Source organism: Caretta caretta, chromosome 6 (assembly GCF_965140235.1).
Source record: "Caretta caretta isolate rCarCar2 chromosome 6, rCarCar1.hap1, whole genome shotgun sequence".
Lineage (NCBI taxonomy): Eukaryota > Metazoa > Chordata > Testudines > Cheloniidae > Caretta > Caretta caretta.
Genome location: NC_134211.1, coordinates 44,756,087 through 44,769,659, shown reverse-complemented (window position 1 = coordinate 44,769,659; position 13,573 = coordinate 44,756,087). Strand labels below are relative to the sequence as shown.

The following is a 13,573-nucleotide window of genomic DNA, read 5'->3' as shown; positions in this document are numbered from 1 at the left end:
GGATTTCAAGGGCAATCTAGGATGATGTATCATTTTCTCCTGGCTTGTAATAACAAATACAGTAATCTAATGAAAACAGGTCCCCACTGTTTCAGCAGAAAGAAGGGATGTTGTGGTAAGTAAAAAACCCTCTTCGCATGACCTTGTACCAAATTACAACTGAAAACAAACACCACATTTAATACATCTTTTCTTTGAAGTAGCTGTCAGTTGTGTTTCGCAGTTTGACAGGTGCAGAGGAAATGACATTATGTACTTCCTATAAGTAAATTCACATCCACAATAAGGTAGGAAACTGGATAAAGCAATACACCTGCTGACTTTGCAGATGATTTGCAGGAGACTCTAAAATAGTGCCTGTGCCTGCAGCTTTGAAAGATCAGGTAAGTTTATAACAATAGGAAAAAGAAAAGGAGGACTTGTGGCACCTTAGAGACTAACCAATTTATTTGAGCATAAGCTTTTGTGAGCTACCGAAAGCTTATGCTCAAATAAATTGGTTAGTCTCTAAGGTGCCACGAGTCCTCCTTTTCTTTTTGCGGATACAGACTAACACGACTGCTCCTCTGAAACAATAGGAAAGAGTTCCTCTTGAGCAATTTTGTAATCAAATCAAAATAAATTTGGATTTTTGTTTTAGGGTCTTTTCCTGCATTCTTGGCCCGCAAATCAGGAAAGCGCTTAAGCATATGCTGAATTCCTTCCCTATTCAAGACAGCACTTAAAGTATGTCCTAAAGTGCAGTCCTGAAAAGAGATTCTTGCCTGAATCAGAGCACCCATTTCGGCAAAAGCCACACTGACATCAATTTTGCCTATTTTAGGACTGTAGGTTTGGGCCTTTGCACAATTCTTGCAGTAGCTGAAGTAGTTCTATCTACATATCTGTCACCAGAACTCTTAATGTCTTAGCAAGTGAATACCATTTGGCCCCTGTACTTTGAGCTGAAAAATCTAGGCTGTCATTAAAATAAATGTCTCTAGCACATATACAGTTTCAGAAATAAGCTTCAGGCTATGAAGTAAATGTAAACCAATGAAAGTCTGTCTTCCTGAGTCTTCAGACAGCAGAAAACAATAACTATAAGAAACATGAACTCCCCTTATTTGTCTCAATGGGCTGCTAACTCTGAAGCCAAACAATCAGTTAAGAGTCAACTATCAATTATTTCACTGGGATCACAGAACACAAGAATGGAGAGGGATGATTATATTATGAAGAATTGCTGATTGTACATGGTATCTCATTTTGGGGTACCATTTTGACAACTCAAATGAGTACAGCTAGGAAAGTACCATTATTTTTCCTAGTTCAACCCAGCCTGTCATTAATAAAGTCATATTGTAATAAAAATAATGAAAGTATATATGGTAGATGCTAGCATAGACTAGACAAGGACTTGCAAGTCAATAAGGAGAAAAGCAAGGTATAAAACAGGCTTGAGAAAAGTTGCATATTTCCAATTCTGGTGAATTAGTTAATTCTATTTCAATGTAGAAATATGTACATCTCCCAACATAGTTAAAATATTCAATTAGGATAGCTTATGTAAATAAACAATTGTAATTTTAGTTTGCCCTGTGTGATCTCAATACCATTAAGAGGACAGAAATGTATTTTTTCCTATTTAATTTGTAAAAAGAAAAGGAGTACTTGTGGCACCTTAGAGACTAACCAATTTATTTGAGCATGAGCTTTCAAGCTCATGCTCAAATAAATTGGTTAGTCTCTAAGGTGCCACAAGTACTCCTTTTCTTTTTGCGAATACAGACTAACACGGCTGTTACTCTGAAACCTATTTAATTTGTGTGAGAGATTGAGTGATCATATTTGTCAATGTATATTTGGGTTCGACCTTTTTTTTGCAGACAGATAGTTATTGTAGAACAATATCAGCAGACTATGCTTGCTCCTGACAGCAATAACCTCAACAACCTATTGATTTTATAGCATACGGTAAAAATTTCAGGATAGAGCAACTTCAGTAGAGAGACACACACACAGAAAGAGCCTAATTAACTAGCAGATATTTCTACTGTAAACCTATTAATTTTTTAGGATAAGCAAACCTACTTCAAGGTTTTAGCAACCTTGTCAGACCTTGTTTCCTGAATATAGAGAGAACTAAATGCTGGAAAAATTTATCCTGGTTTTGCATACTAAGGATTTCACTTATGATTATAGGTATGGTGCAATTCACTGTAGTTTCGTTAGACACAAGTCAAATAAAAAAAAGTAATAAAACCTAGAATTGTGAAACAATGTAGTAAGGTCTCAACCTTGCAAAGACTTAAACAGGTGCATAGCTCTATGCACTGGGTTGTGATTAGTCCCATTGAAGTCAATGGCACTGCTTTCAGGGTGTGAAATTAAATGCATACATAAATCTTTTCAAGACTGGAACCTAAGTTTATATTTTTATCTGTTTCTATCTATGCCACAAAATAATGTGGTGGAGGAAGTAATATTTAATTTTTTAATGGAGGCTAGATAACTTCCCCCTCCATACTTCATGTATGTAAAAAAAAATCTAATAAAATAAATGGGTCATACTTTATCACGTGTTTAATAATGTACTTTTAGAAACATTGTTATTTATTTATTTATTTCGGCCCTGGTTCAGCACGTTTTTGGCTTCAAACTTGTGCTTAAATCACCTTTATTTCAACAAGACTTAAGCAAAATTGTTTAAAGTTAAGCATGTGTTGAAATGGTATAGAGGCAGGGTATTCTGGAGCATGAGGTGAGCTTTTCTGTTCCTGGGGCAATGCATCAATAGACTGCCCCACATGTGGGGAGCATGCAAAGGCCACTTTGGACCCTTAGCAAATTCACTGCTCTTTGTGGGAGAAACAATGCACGTCTTCCTAGCTCCATCTGTGGTTCTGACTCTTTGTGGATCTGGAGCACTGTAAGTCATTGCTGTGGAGGAAGCTGACTCATCCACCCTCCTTCACATGGAGATCCATATGTGGTTAGTTCCCCTCAGACATAAATCCTAGTGAAATTTTCCTCCCAAAGAGCCATGTAGTGCCAGTGATTTTTAACCAGTGGGGTACTCTCAAAAGATGGCATGAAATATTTCAGTGATAATATTTATAGAGTGACTCAATTAAGATTTTTGGAACTTTATATATACAATAGAAAATATAACATAACACCACACCACAAACCCATAATAGTAAAAATCCAACTCAGAAATTATATCCAGAGTTGCCTTCTTTTATCTCTCTAGGGATCTGATAATCAACTGCATAGCTCTGCACCTACCCTGATTTACAGGACCTGAAACCCCTAAAACGATGCAAATCTGGGAACAACGCACACAAGAACAGAACTCCATATATTCCGGAGAATATTGGCTTCTTTAGTAGTAATAGAGTTACCTTTCTAATGCTGTGTTTCATTAGCAAATCTATGAGAGGGGAAAAATCAATATGACTTCCCCTATAAAAATGTAGGAGATAGATCTAATATATAAATCTTTGTTTATTTAGCTGTTATAGGACTGATGCATAAGTACACCAAACTAATTTTACTGGCAAATAGCACATGTAATTTGCAAGTATTATGTTACCTGTATAAACCATACATATGGTCCAGAATGTTACAGCGTAATCAGTCTGTGGGAACTATAACGTATAGTCCTGGAATAATGACAATGCACATAAATTATTCAAGGTGTTTCTAATCCCCTCAATATTTCAAGAAAGGAGACAGCCATTAGGTAACAAGAAATGTCTCCTACACCTTTCTGACAGATGAGACATGAACATTATTACTACTTTCTATTCCTCTAGGGCAGGTCACCCTTTCAGTTCACCACAGTAATGTGCCTCTAATTCCCAAGGCTTCATCGCTTTTTCAGATTTAAGCATTTCATTGTGGTTGAAAAGCTACTATTTTCTACTTGCTTGATATGAAGTTAATTACTTTTCATTCTAGCTCTGCCAAAAGAATAAGGATTTGGCTTAGACAAAGTTTACAATCAGAGCACATGGTTACCAACAATTTTATTAAAAGTAGTATATTAAATACCTATTATGTACTTTTTCTTAAGGGTTTTATAAATAAGGATTGCCATCACTTCATGAAGCATGTAAAAATGATTGGATCTCACAATGAAGGAAAGATAGACTTGCGATTAAGACACTGGACTAGGACTTCATAGAGCTGGGTTAACTTTCTGCCTCAGCCAAAGAATCCATGTGTGACCCTAAGCAGGTCACCTAGGCCCAGTTTTTATAAGGCTGTTTAGGCTTTGATGTACTCTGCATTGCAACACCTAACTGATTTAGAAACCCAAATATTTTCAAATGATTTAGGCACTTAAGAGCCCAAATCCCATTGACAGTCAATGTGATTTAGGCTCCTAAATATGTAAATCCCTTTTAAAAATTAGATTTAGGTTCCTAAACAGTTAGGCCTTAGAGTGCTGAGTACAGCAACAAATTTGGGCCTTAAGCCCAGATCCTCAAAGGTAGGTTAGCATCCCAACTTCCACTGATTTCACTAGAAGTTAGGAGCCTTTTAGGATCTGGGCTTTAATCTCTCTATGCCTCGGGTCTCCCGTCTATAAAATAGAGACAACAATCCGGTCTTGTTTGTTTAGATTGTAAATTCTTTGAAGCTGGGACCATCCTTTAATATGTGTAAGTTTACAGCTAGCACTACAGAACCCTGATATTTGGGTTTTTGGGTGCTATTATAATAAAAATAGCTATCTTTAACTAATTATTAGCTCTTTAGGACTTGGAACATATATGAACCATTTTCTGGAACTTGTTTTCATTAACAAAGAAAACATGACAGAGTCTCTGTCTGAATGGGTTTAAAACTAGCCTGTTTTATGTATTAAACCAGAGATTTTGCAATTCTAACATGTGACTTGGCAATAGACAAAATGAAAGTTATAGCAAAAAGATATTCAATCCTTCCATGAAATAACTGGAAAGTGTATGGAAGGTATGTGCAGGGGGTTGTGTGTTTTAGAAAGAGAGTGCTAAGTACAGCAACCTTTAAATACCTTTACAAATTTGGGCCTTAAGTCCAGATCCTTAGACTGCAACTAAGAGGATATAAAAGCAAGAAAAAGGAATTCATGCATTTTCCTAACAAACAAACAAACAAACAAACAAATCCATCCACCCACTGACGCTCTGAATGTGGGGGAGGATGAGGTAAAAGGGAAAAGAGATATTGTGCATACTACCCCAAGCTTACACTGCTGTCTTACCCAGCACATCTCTGCAATCCAGCACCCTAACTGAGTCAACATCAGAGTCATGACCTTGGGAGTAATAGATGAACTTCAGAAGCTTTGCACTACAGGCTTGGTTTGGGACACAGTGGAGAGGAAAAAAATGTAATTCAGATATAACTAATAGATAATACTGTCTTTCTTTATTATTAATTATTGTTATAATTATTATTATTAGTTGAAATACCTTTGGGAAAATTAAAAAAAAATAGATTGCAAATTACATGGGCAAAAAAGTTCAAATTCCAGCTAGTTTTTGTGAACCCAAAACTACTTTGGGAAGCTTGCCCCATTCCTAGTTCTTACAATATTTTTAAAATCATTATTTCGTTTGGAAACCAACCCACCTAAACAGCTGACTGTGATATTCAAATTGTGGAATGATGTATATAAATCTTAATCCTATGGTTTAGATTCTGAGATATCCTGCTGAAAGTTCTACTTGATTTTAGCTTTTAATTCTGTATATAAAAGAATCAGAATAAAGAATCTTTTAAATAGCCACCCAGATTACCACTACAAAAGTGACAGGTTTCAGAGTAACAGCCATGTTAGTCTGTATTTGCAAAAAGAAAAGGAGTACTTGTGGCACCTTAGAGACTAACCAATTTATTTGAGCATAAGCTTTCGTGAGCTACAGCTCACTTCATCGGATGCATCACAAAAGCTTATGCTCAAATAAATTGGTTAGTCTCTAAGGTGCCACAAGTACTCTTTTTCTTCTTACTACAAAAGTGATTTTTCCTCCTGCTGGAAATAGGCCACTTTAATTGAATTGTCTCATTAGAATTGGTAAGTCAACCCCCATCTTTTCATGTCTTCTGTATATATATTTTCCCACTGTATTTTCCATTCCATGCATCTAATGAAGTGGGTTTTAGCCCATGAAAGCTAATGCCCAAATAAATTTGTTAGTCTCTATGGTGCCACAAGTACTCTTCGTTGTTTCTGCTGATACAGACTAACACGGCTACCGCTCTGAAACCTTTTCAATAGCAATGTGGATTGTGCATTTTCCTGCTACAGTGGTAATGTGCAAAGTTTGTGTTATAACATATGCATCCTATATTCAAAAGGGAAGATAAAATTCACTCAATTATATCCCTCTTAGACGTGATTGTGACTGAGTGTATTTTATTCAATATTATTGGCAGAATATTGTACCTTTGCAATGTTACAGAAATCCAATTACTCAACTAGTTCTATCACATAACTCTACTATGACAAGCAGAAAAAAAAGCGTTCAAGAGAATTCTCACTTAACATTTGGTTTTCCAACCTGGCCAATGTTATGGCAAGGTCGTGGTCCCAGAGATCAATCAGCATCAGCCAACATAATGCTTACCACCGTTGAAGAATATAAAGGGTTGAACTGGGGCCTAAAACATCCCATCCTGAGCACCTGTACAGGAGAGAAAAGAAGCATAAGACTAAATTTAAGGAATTTCATATTTGTGATATAATTTCTTCTCAATTATAACACACAAAATCAAACCCTACATTGTAAATATCACAGGCTTGATCCTCCACTGCCATACGTCTTGTGTAGTCAACTACACCTGTGCAAAGTGGCTGTACAGTGCTACTCTTCTGGTATGTTACAGATACTTCTGCATTTCACATTCACTTTGCACAGGTGTAAATGACTACAAGAGATGCATGGCAGTAGGGACTTAGACATCACATATTTACAGACAAGTTTAGAAGATTAGACTTTGGTGGAAGTAAACAATTGCAGAGCAAAATTATATGCAACTGCTAGAAGATCTTTTCATATATAGTATGTCCAGTTCACTGAAACATTACAAATCAAAAAGCAATTACTTTCTTGTGCTGAAAAAGCAAGCAGTAGATGAGGAACTGAAAGGTTAATGAGAAAGGTGACTTTAGCCACGTTTTATAAAATAGCTGGCCCATAAACTAAACACAACTGCCTTTAAAAGCTCCATATTCCAAAATGTCTACAGTAAATGTTCTTCTACTGGAATGTTCTGTTCATGGAACTAGACTATAAATAGGGATATAATATCTTTAATAGGTTGAAGAAACCATACTCTGTTCAAATATCCTGACTTTGCTTGAGGCTATAATGACAACAGTGAAATACCTTAGATACCACTGGGACCAATTTGCCAGTGCAGCGCACAGGGTCCAGCTTTTTCCTGTTGTAATTAGTGAATGGTGTATGCTCGCTATTAGCTCTGGTTAAGATAGTAATTCCAGATGCCGCCATATGTCTGCTGACTAGTGAGGTGCATATATATTTATATGTCACGTATCTTCTGCAAATTGTTCTTGTTAGTCCCCTGCAATTTATTTCATGTTTCCAACAACAGTCTCAAACTGACAGTGTCAACGACACATGCTTTTGACATTATTGGAAAAGCAGACAAAGAACGATTTGTGTCATTTTTTCCCCTCCTCAAGTTAACCGGTTACAAAATGTAGGTAAGTAATCTGTAGAAAGATTCAGAAAAACTAATTTGGATAGGATGGGTGGGGGTGAGTACAGTATGCAATTCTCTGTCAGTTTATCAGATAAAAGACTTTTGTTCAGTTAAAATATTTTTAAGTTATCCTAAAATGAGCAATTGATTTTGCATATTGTAAATTCCATACACATAAATTGCTACCTTGAAGCACTTATTTGTAATGTCATACATGCACAAATGGCTTAAGCAATCACTTCTTCTTGCATTGCCGGTGATAGCACCTCTGCCATTTCACACAATCATTTGAATCCTATTTTGCTTGCATTGTAGTCAGTGGTAAAAATTGAATTGCTTTCAATGAGAGCACTCTTGAGCCCATCCAGACAAAACTTATTTCCTCACTCTTAATGGATATATTCCAATAGTCTTAAACAATGTTCTGTTCACAAATATTACAGCTTTGCTTTTAGCCATTATGAGCCATATGATCTGTGCTGCACTCACCAGTTACAGGAGATCACTGTCACAGGTGTGATAAACAACTAGACGCAGTGTTCTGAAATGCAGAAAGGAAAGTACCGTCATGATGCCCTACCAATATTTGGATCAGACATTCCACTATGAAGATACACCACTTTTGTTGAATATGAAAAAAATCTTGGCTTGGAAAACAATGAAAGGAGCCAGGAGAAAAATAACTTACATCACACAATACTGTTACACTACAGTGCAACTCAGTGTAATAACCGGATGGCAGGTTAATGCTTCAGTAGTCATTATCTTCCAAACCACAAGTTTCAATATGAATAAGTGTCAGTAGCCTGTGGAATGTAAAAGGCCACTGGATCTGCTAGTGATGGCAGAGGCCTCTTGTTGAAATGAATAGACTAAATGGTGTCGGATCAGTATCCCCAGGCCTTGCAGTAGGCATATACATTTGGCTCAGAATGTATGTAGCTTTCAGCTGTGAATGACATAGGCACAGTTTCTAAACACATGCCCACTGTGCTTGGTACTGTGTTAAAGGGTGTAGCATAGCATACTTGCCATGAACATTTTTCCGGCATCCTTTTCAGCAAAATTTGGGTGCTGCAGAAGAGGTACATATGTCTAATTTTATATATAAATTTCATATAAAAATTAAGGAAATTACTTTTTTTCCCACTATTCCAGTAGTAAGAAGGTATATATAGATATGCTGTGGAAGTTAATTTCTGAAATGTGGCACTTTCCTCTTTGTCATTCTCTTCTGCATGCTACCTTAAAACTGAACCTATTTCTGTACTTGTTTAAGTGCTGTAGATGGGCAGGTATGTCCTTGGTTTTGGAGACAGCAAATTTGAAAATATAAATTGCAAGTGAATTCATGCTCAGAAACTAATATATGAAATATCTAGTGACAAATTCTGTCTGCTCTGAGCCAAATCATCTCATTGGGACAATCCAATAGAAGGTATTTGCTTATGTACCAGTTTAAAAAGGCCTCCAGACATAGGAGCAAATAGCACCATACCCTGCCATTCTCTCTCTTCTTCTAAAACCTGCAGAAGATTCTTCTCTCTTAGTATCATCCCTCTCCAGTGCATAAAAGGATTTTCCCACAAAATAGAATGCTAACATCAAAATTATAGTGTGCAGAATCCCCCTCTTCAGCATATATAACCACACTGACAAATACATAGAGGTTGTCATCAGGGAGGATTTCATAAGTGGGGAGGGAGCTGGTTAAAGCCCTACAAAACCTAGGCCAGTCCTGGCAAAGACTGGCTTCAATAACAGCTGTTACTTTTTATGCATTGTGATTTTGCTTTTCATTCTCCTTGTATCTCTGCTATAATTATGTGTCTTTGGAGAACTGAGTATGAAAAGTGTAGGGGATAAAATTACACAGAAATCATAAAATATCACAAAGCTCCTCTGAGCTCAGCAACATTCACTTCAGTATTAAGAAAAATGAGGCTGTGGAAGAGAGCAGTACAAACATTAATTGTCAACAGCCTAATGATTTAAACCTCCTCCCCCCAGGGTATTCCATCTTGTCCCAGCTGAAAGGACAAGCTTAGCCCATTGTGACATTAAGCATCTGATGAATGATCTTGTCATGCTGGTGATTCAGGGATTGATCCTGTCCAATTAATTCCTGGGAGAAATCAATTGCTCCTACCTAGATCATTTACATTGATAAGAAACTGTTAATGAATCCACTGCACATATATATATATATATATATATATATATATATATATATGTGCAGTGGATTCATTAACAGTTTCTTATCAATATATATATATATATATATAATACTGAGTCCTAGTAGTTCAAGAAGGTTAACCAGTTAGGAGAGCAGAAGAAACAAAATTGCCCTGTACTCTGAAGAAGAGCTTTTTGTAATCTCAAAAGCTTGTCCCTCTCTCCAACAGAAACTGGTCCAATAAAATATATTACCTCACCCACCTTGTCTCTTTTATATTATTTCTGGCATTTAGCAGCCAGAAGTAGCATATTGCTCTCTGCATTTTCTGATAGTTATATCATACAACAATTAGTTCTTTAAGATTTCTTCTTGGATTATTGATTTATTACTGTTCCTGTAATGAGAGGAATGAAGATATGAATGTGTAGGTTAGGAAGGCTTGTGTTATTTGATTTTGGGAAACAATCCCAAAGGAAGCATGCAAACTGAAACTCTTTGGATCGGGATTTAAAACTCATCATGATTTCCACAAACAATGCTTTATCAAATGCTGAAATTAGCCTCTTTGCAAGTTACAGAATATGAATGTTACAGAATAGCCATTTTGGAGTTTCACTAAAGTGGGAAAGGCAATAGGAGGGCACAGCTGAGAACTAAATTCAGAATCTTATATTCTGACTGTTATATTTTCTATCTAATGTATATCAGGAACATTTCTACTAAAATGTTCTAGGTTAGGGATTACAATAAATTGATCACATAATACTACAGGAATTTATCATGTAACAGAAGAGGAATTTAAGAGCTGAATACTTAAAATAAATAGATAAATAAATGAAACAGGACTGCAGATAGAGACAGTTTGGGTAACAATTTATGTTATTACTTGGAAGAATCCTCTGCCAAATTCAGGGTCCAATAAAACCAGCATGAAAAGGGGTAGAATATCTGTGAGGTTTCCTCATGGAGATTTATCATTGATTTCTCTAGGAGAGGAGTGTAGTTCGCCCCTCTCTCTGAAGTACCAGGCTCTGGAGATGGCTTTGCTGTTACTATGAAAGCAGGACCATCTGAACAGAGACTCTTGACCTCCACAGTGGCTGTCTCTCCCAACCACCTATCCTTCCACAGTGCATTTCAACTGGCCAGCAAGGGAATTTCCTTTGTGGGGGGGAAGGGAGGATCCCAACCACAACATGATGGGAGCAGAAAGAGAGGATGCTCTGGAGCTATGTATCAGAGAGGTAGCCGTGTTAGTCTGTAGCCACAAAAACAACGAGGAGTCTGGTGGCACCTTAAAGACTAACAGATTTATGGAGCATAAGATTTCGTGGGTAAAAGACCCACTTCTTCAGATGCATCTGAAGTATTTTACACACAAAAGCTTATGCCCAAGTAAATCTGTTAGTCTTTAAGGTGCCACCGGACTCCTCCTTGGTTTTCTGGAGCTATGTTATCTTTCTGCTCCTCAGCTCCATTGAGTACAAGGGGTAAAATGTGCACCCCACTCATCCATGCCCTCCTCCCTAGCCTACCTCCCCACTCCCGCACATGGATCCAGACACAGAGTGCCCACCACAGGGTCCTATAAGGATGACACACTGCTGTGAGAGTGGCTGGGTCCCCATTCCATGTGTAGGTGGTGCAAGCTGCCCATAGAAGATACAGTTAACACATGGGTGTGAGGGGGGCACAATGAGATCTACAGTTATTAATAGAGACAAGAAAATAATACACTGCAAACAGTCATAAACTATCTGCCAAGTAGCCTGCATACCAATTTCCAGTGCCCCCAGAAGCCAGAAAGAGCAATTGCAAGGAAAGCTCTGCTCAGCCACTTCAGTCCTGGAATAGAGCATGCTCAATCACTCTGTAGAACTGGCACATAAGCAGTATGGTGGGTACAAAAGAGCTATGAGAGGATGGAGCATGCCCATTGCAGATAGAATCTTTGGAGAATGTGATTGCCAAACGCTAACAAATCTCTACCAAACATATGTAAACTCAGATTTTTTCAAAGGCATATAAATTGGCTAGATTCAGCTACATTTTCACAGAGACAGCAAAAGGCCACCCCGACATCAGGGCAACATGTGGGCCAAATTTAAAGCTGTTGCTCCAAAGCATGGGGATGCTCGAGCTTGTCAATAAAATGGTTGTGAGATTTGTTGTGGTTTTTTGGGGTTTTTTTTAGATAGGCAAAGGAACATATTTTCCCTTAACCTCATGTTTGGAAATGGCTGAACTGTTTTAGCTGAAACTTTTAAGGCAACCTTTACTACAGGTGTCACTACCTGCACCGCCTATAAGAGTGCGATTTTAGCTTGTGAAAAATCTAACATATACACAATTAAGGCAATCCAAGAAGCCAATATACTTAACTATGGCCAAGAAAATATGATTTTTGCACTTCTCTAGTTCCATCCACCAAAAAGGGCTTTACAGCAGCTCGCTGGAGCAGGTAAGTTTAATTAAACGCATAAGAGATGGGGAATCTGAAGAGTTAAATGACTTGCCCAAGACAACAGTCATTGACAGAAATGGAAAGTTTTTTCTTCTGCTATGACCATTATATCATACTCCATCCTTCACTAACTGTCATATAAGAAGTGAGGTTGGGTTGGTTCTTTTTTAAAACTTGTAAGACATTTAGTCCCTTCAAAACACAATAAATATTACTATATTATGATACAAGGAACACATGCACTTATATAAAGAAAAGGAGTACTTGTGGCACCTTAGAGACTAACCAATTTATTTGAGCATAGCTCATGCTCAAATAAATTGGTTAGTCTCTAAGGTGCCACAAGTACTCCTTTTCTTTTTGCGAATACAGACTAACACGGCTGTTCCTCTGAAACATGCACTTATATAGTACAGGTTATGACTGTCATTGAAGAAACCTATAAATTGAGGTTTCTATCCTTTTCCTTTGCTCAGGAAAAAATATTTTAAAATATTCATTAAACTTTCCTGAGAGTTTTGCTTACGTAAAGGTTGTAATGCTTAACTTGCATCCTTTAGAGAACCAGCTTCACGTATCCGTTTGCAAATGGACTTTCTGCTTATAAATTTCTATAGATAAATGTTGTGCTTCATCTACGGTTAATTCAGTCTCTGAACATGTAAAATGTATTGTCATTGTACATTAAATTGTGTGTTTGTTCTGTTACCTGTGTTTTCTCATAAAACTTTGATCGCTGGGATCATTATGAAACAACAGCAACTTCACCTCAGAAATGATTAAAATATTTGTAGTTTAACAACCAATCACATCCTCTTCTCTCACTGGTGGAAAATTAATTGGTAATAGGCAACAAAGTGTTTTTTTTCCCTTTATCAGCAAGTTTTTAAAAATCATATCAATAGACATTTGTGGGTTTGTTGGTATCATTTATTAGCAAAGACAGTACATTATTTCCTAAATTGTTAAGCAGAGAAAACAAAAGAACTTAATTGGTATACGTTTTCCCAGGTAAACAGGCATAGAAATGAGAACTAAATTATGTAGTTCATTTATAGCTCATAATCTTGATTTCCTGGGGTAAAAATGCATTTAAAAAGAAACATTGTGATGAAAAGTGATGAAAGATTAACAGTCTGTTACCTCTACTGTTGTGTTTCCTATATCAGCTGAAATTGCTTAGATCAAGGATTCTCAATCTATGTGTCATGAGGCCCTGGGCA

The 13,573-nt window shown here is 37.0% G+C and overlaps 1 long non-coding RNA gene across 1 annotated transcript in view; it reads right to left on the bottom strand.

The window, feature by feature from the left end:
* Nucleotides 1-8,246, bottom strand: part of LOC142072336 (uncharacterized) — a 46,057-nt gene extending 37,811 nt beyond the window's left edge. The window contains exons 1-2 of the long non-coding RNA XR_012668730.1: nt 8,197-8,246; nt 6,606-6,662 (exon numbers count right to left, since the gene is read on the bottom strand). This is a non-coding gene — a long non-coding RNA (uncharacterized LOC142072336). The remainder of the gene's footprint in view (nt 1-6,605; nt 6,663-8,196) is intronic.
* Nucleotides 8,247-13,573: the final 5,327 nt, after the last annotated feature.